Raw genomic sequence first — 6,000 nt, 5'->3', positions numbered from 1 at the left:
GCTCTCTATGAACCCTTTCTTCTGGAGAGTGGCAGTAGACATGGGATTTGGTGGTCTGACAGATCTGGGGACAGATCCCAGTTTCAAACGGCAGCGTCTGTTTACAGCTTACAGGGGAAATACTTAGCACTATGTGCTGAACTTTAGGAAATAAGTCTATGTTTTCTTTTTCTTTTCTTTTCTTTTTTTTTTTTTTTGAGACAGAGTCTCACTCTGTCGCCTAGGCTGGAGTGCAATGGCACAATCTCAGCTCAATGCAACATCCACCTCCGGGGCTCAAGCTATTATCCTGCCTCAGCCTCCCGAGTAGCTGGGATTACAGGCACACACCACCATGCCTAGCTAATTTTTGTATTTTCAGTAGAGACGGGGTTTCACCATGTTGCCCAGACTGGTCTTGAACTCCTGACCTCAGGTGATACACTTGCCTTAGACTCCCAAAGTGCTGGGATTACAGGTGTGAGCCACAGCGCCCAGTCCAATCTACATTTCATAACAAGTGTTACAAACAAATGCTTGTTCCTCAGTGCCACAAAGAAGAACCAGCACTTAGACAAATAATTTTCTCAGCAAGGCAAATTTACTTTCTGCAGAAAGGGTGCTTCTTGGAAGGTGGATTGCCATGAGAGCACACTGAACAAAGAAAGGCAGGAGTTTTTATCCCTGACGCATTGGGCTTCTACTGCTGTGTCCTACCTCCATTGGTTGGAGCTGGACCTCACAATCTAAACTGATCCTGACTGGCTAAAACCTTGAAATTTTCCTAAATAGGTAAAGGTACAATGGGGAACAAAGGAAGGGAGGGGATTTTTTTTACAGGAAACTAGGGAGGCAATAACATTTCCAAATAAGGAAGGGGCATAGGCTGCAAGCTGGGACATGCCTGGGCATGTTCAGGCATGTCTGGACAGACTTAGGGAACAAATGAGACAGGCCTTGGTTACAATATAAGAACACAAAATATACTTATTATTTTACTCCATTTAACAACTACTTGGGCTTAACAAATAATTATTAGTAGAATAAAAGATCTGTTAGTGTGAGATATGAAAAGCTGTGGAGATTTAAAAGAAATATTTAAAGAAATCCCTTTTATTCAAAAAGGTGAACTTTGAAGAGGAACTTATCTTTATCAACAAGTCACATGGGGATAATGAAGGAATGGCCTAAAATGCTCTCAGTAATATTCCTGAGTCATCCCTGAGGGCTAGGCTTGGTGTTAGGCATGGTGGGGAAGGGAGTGGGGTTGTGTGCAGAGGACATGATTCTTGCCTTGTCAGGGTCCCTGACCTGATGGCAATCCATGGTGGTGTGTTCATAGTGACAGACACCACTGCAAGAACAGACCCAAGCTGTGCAACCCCCAAAGCAGGGCTCCTCACTCACTGGGATAGATAGAACTACTGGCCCCAATTCCTCGGCCCTCTTTGCACCTACTGCTTGCCATGGTTTCGTTGTGGGTGGAGGGTACTTTCCCACCCCTGGCTTCAGACTTGCCCACGTGGCTTGCTTTGGCCATGGAATGAAGCAGAAATGAAAGCCTGCCAGTTCTGAGCCCTCACCTGAAGATGCCTTAGGCAGTTCTGCGGGCCCATGTGGGCTTCCACTTTCACCCAGATGCCCTTCTCTGGTGCAGCCGCGGCTTCTTCAGCCTTGGCCCAGAAGGAACGGAGCCCCCTGGTGGATCCGCAGGCCTGCAGGGAGACACAGAGCACAGCAGCCGGCCCAGCATTCACTAAGGGGATGACTGCGTGTCACCCACTGCCCAGCTAGAATGACACCTCTCCAGGCCTCTCCACCACGTTACTCCACCATAGCCTGCTTCTTCTGCAAAGCCTTGGACACTCAAATGCCTACCAAAAAGTGGGTAGGGCACCAGGACACCTCCAAGTGGGGCTCCCCACCATGCCTGGATGTGGAGTTGTGCTGCAGAGTGGTGGCTGCTCGTGACACTCATTTCACCCCTTTCTGTGCAGGTGCTGGAAGCCCAGGAACCACACGTCAAGGCCCCCTTGCCAGCAGGGTGCTGCCAAAAAAATGCAGTCATGTGAACTTTGGAATATGGAAAGGAGGTAGAAGTCATCCTTTCCTCCCTGCTAGCAGCAGACATGCAGGCTGTGGTGGTCAGCTGTCCTCCATATTCCCCCATCAGTCACCAGCCTGGGGACTGTGGAGCTGGAAGGACCTCAGCAGCGGTTTCCCAAGTTTGCAGAGGCCTGAAGCCTGAGGTCCTCCCAGGGGACCTCACTCTCCTCCCGCTCAGCAGCCGGACGACTTTCTGGTTTGAGTCTTCTCTGTTGGGGCTTTGCTGCCCCTGGGATAGAAATTAAAATGCCAAGGTTGTTGATTCTTGAAAGGAGCAATTCACCTTTTCACCCCCTCCTGATTTTAGATGGGAACCATGAAGGCTCTGTGGTTTACTCCACGTCCTTGTGAAAGATGTCATTCTCGTTGGAAGACTCCTTGCCGTGACGTTTCTGTGCCATGTTTTTCACGCATGTAGCACCGGGCAGTCTGTACATATCCCTAAGCCAGAGTGGTTGTCTTAACTAGAAAAAGCCATCCTGGAAGACAGAAAGGGAAATATGCATTTTGCGTGTCCTCTGCTTTCTCTGGCCACAGCAATGAATCCTCCAATGTACCTGAGTTTCAGTTCACCATGAGCATCTCCTACGTGGCAGAAATCTGAAAATGCCTCTGGGAAGATACACGCACAAGACAGTGAGCGATGCTGCCATTTCCCACGCCTCTCACAATGTGCTTCTCTGGTCTTATTAGGACTAAATGAGTACCTTAGTCCATAATCACAGTGAGAAGAACCACTGCAGACCACATACCTGGGGTCTTGAAAATAATTCCATGCATGCGGGACTTTCAGAAGCCCTCCATGTCTGTCCGGAAGGGCCCCACAATGTCTCCAGAGCTCAGCATGGAGCATGGGCAGGATTTTCAGCCCCACTCACCCCCTCGGCCAAGTGCTCTTGTGCAGTGAACAAACTGCACGCCTGTGCTGGGCAGAAGCATTTTACATCAGTCCCCTTAAGAGTTAGTCTCCTTGGCATCATTTGATGGGGGGTGGGAGATGAAGTGCTTCTTGGTTAACTTCTTGGCCCCTGCACCATGTGAGGCTGTTCCAGCTCCCTTGGGGCTGGACTCCCGAGACTTTTCTTTGGCAGCATTCTTCACAAATGCCCAGGCGCCCTGTTCTCTCCTGATGCTCCACTCTCCCACCTCTTCAAAGTGCCCCTTCTGGATGCTCCTGGGGCCCATGAGGACTGCTGATTCTCCGCAGGCTTTTGCCGACACTTTGAATCTTTGCCAGGTTGTTTTCCTGTGGTTGGACAGTTTCTAATTTCTTTTGAAAGATTGGGCATTTAAATTTGGGACCTAAAAGGCTAGACTGTATAAGCATGGCAGTGTCTTCTTCCCTTTCAACCTCATTGATTTTTTCTTGAATTTCTGCATCTAACATATTTTTCCAGAAAATAAAGCTTTCCCAGTTTATTTTCATAAGTTGAGTTGTTGGAGGCAGGTTGAAGAGAGGGGCTCTTTGTATTTTGTTTTTCTAAATACCCGGAGGCCTATCGCCATCTTGTACTTTTGAAAAAAGCAGTTTAAGGAACATAACATTGATTCCATATCTTATAGATTTTTCACTGAGATATAACGCAAGCTCTCGTCACTGAGTCTAGCTGCTCACTCCCAAAGCCTGACAAGTTGATGCCATTGCTGTCTGAGGGCGCCTCCGGCTCAGTAGTCAGCTCAGTGCTCCTGTGCTTCTTCCAGGCTTTAACACCTTTATGAAGGCTCCTTCTGGATTCCCTACAGATGCTTCTTCAATTGTCAAAAAAGAAGAGACTGCTTTGATAATGAAAGATGAGAGGACGGCATGCATCAGCTCACAGCCGTATGCCCCGGTCACACAGAGTAGGAGTCAGCAAACATTCAAGTGCCAGTCGGAGAAGAGAAACATACACCCAAACCTAAACCTATGAAATGGCAACAACAAAAGGAAGAAAGACATCTTTTGAAAACATGGCCACCTACTTGGAACATTCCATAGTGTGACATATAGTAGCTCTGCTTAGGATTATTTGTCAAAGCCCAAGGTGGAACACAAGCGCTTCCCTGATGAGCTGGCCTCTCTGCAGACTGCTCCATAACCTGTGCTGTCCTCCCTCAGATATAGAGAGAGCACAAGGCTCCCTCTCTCCTCGTCCTCAGTGTGCCCGTGTTCTTGCTACCATCACAGCTGAATGCAATGAAAGGCAACCCTCTGAGAGGAGCAGGGGCAGGGATGCTAAAGTGGAGGCCCCCTCCCATTGCTGATAGATCCTCATCCGGCCTGCTCCACCCACCTGCACGGTTCTCTGCTCCCACAAATCCTAGCCCCATTACAGAAGGCTCAACACAGAAAAAAACACTGTGTCCACCCTAGATTCTTTTCTTAAATATAGACAGGGATCTGGAGTGTAGGTTAAGAGATTTTTAATTTGCCAGATTGTATGTCTATGTTGTTGAAGGTACAGTGAATCTATGGCATAATAGCAGTTTCTGGAAAAACCTTACTTGAGGTCCTCAAATGCAGAAGGGAAAAATCAACTTTTGTCAGATGCCTACTTTGCTTTCATTTCGTCGCTAATATTTTGGATGGGGAACCATCCAAAGCTTCTGACTGCATGAAGGTCAAGTGTAACGGTGCACAGCTGGGTTTCTTTTCCAGAATTAAAAGTATTTTGGGTGGTGCTGAGGGTCAGAGGAAGAAGTAAAGATTGTGAGAAAGGAGAAACATGGGCTTGGGGAAAACCCAGAATTGGGGACAGAAGACCTGGCACTAGGCTGTAGCACTGTTAGCACCTCTGATCTTGTTTTTCCTCATCTGTAAAAGGAGATTAACAATGCTTTTCTGTCCATCTCTTGGGGAGAAGGGAAGAATATAATTGGTAAAAAAAAGAAAAAAGTTTTGAAAAATGGGCAACACTGTCTTTATGTAAGTAGCCAAGTATTAGTATTATTTATTATCCACCCAACATCACTGGTAGATACCTGTATTCAAGCTATCTGGAAATGAACGAAGTCACATTTTATAAGTCATGAAGTTGGTGCTTATGAACCTAATCTACAGAAAAACTTTTGAAAGCACTTGAGTGTTTGTTCTGTGAATAGAAAGGTTTGAGATTCAGAGCAAGTTCAGAGTTGGATGGTCTAAGAATAGAAAAGCCCTCCATTCCATTAGAAGAAGCAGGTAGCAATTTCTGGTTATGGAACCAGAAGCTCTCAGGCTTCAAATGAAACAGCATCACTTGTATGCTCATAAACTTGTAAAAACAAAAAAACCAAAACTGGATCTACATCTGTCCTGTAAGGCAGAGAGTACTTGAGACCTCATGCATATAAAACCAGCTTACAAACTACATTGCTAATTTATATGAATAAATTATCACTGGGGGCAAAGCACCAAGTAGAGAGCACGGTACACAGGATGTGGATGTTAATGTCATTCCCTAGGCTTCCCATTCTTTTCTCTTGGTCCTTTACGTATATGGAACAGTTCTAGTACTAAATTTTGTAATAATAACAGAACCTGACTCTCAGCAAGGGAGGAGTTCAGAAATTTAGGGAGTTTAACGCTGAATGAGTAAATAAAAATAAAGCAATTTTATCATTAGCTGAAAATTTTATCATCAATTAAAAATAAAAAAGTTGGCCGGGCGCGGTGGCTCAAGCCTGTAATCCCAGCACTTTGGGAGGCTGAGACGGGTGGATCACGAGGTCAGGCGATTGAGACCATCCTGTCTAACATGGTGAAACCCCGTCTCTACTAAAAAAAATAAATAAATAAAAATAAAAATAAAAAAGTTTGGCCGGGCGCGGTGGTTCAAGCCTGTAATCCCAGCACTTTGGGAGGTCGAAACGGGCGGATCATGAGGTCAGGAGATCGAGACCATCCTGGCTAACACGGTGAAACCCCGTCTCTACTAAAAAATACAAAAAACTAGC

The 6,000-nt window shown here is 46.2% G+C and overlaps 1 pseudogene; it reads right to left on the bottom strand.

The window, feature by feature from the left end:
- Positions 1-561: 561 nt before the first annotated feature.
- LOC105472265 (leucine-rich repeat-containing protein 37A3 pseudogene) overlaps positions 562-6,000 on the bottom strand; it is a 48,292-nt pseudogene continuing 42,853 nt past the window's right edge.

The sequence above is a fragment of the Macaca nemestrina genome, chromosome 17 (genome assembly GCF_043159975.1).
Source record: "Macaca nemestrina isolate mMacNem1 chromosome 17, mMacNem.hap1, whole genome shotgun sequence".
Taxonomy (NCBI): Eukaryota; Metazoa; Chordata; class Mammalia; order Primates; family Cercopithecidae; genus Macaca; species Macaca nemestrina.
The sequence above is the reverse complement of the archived record's forward strand: the minus strand, read 5'-3'. Positions and strand labels throughout refer to the sequence as shown.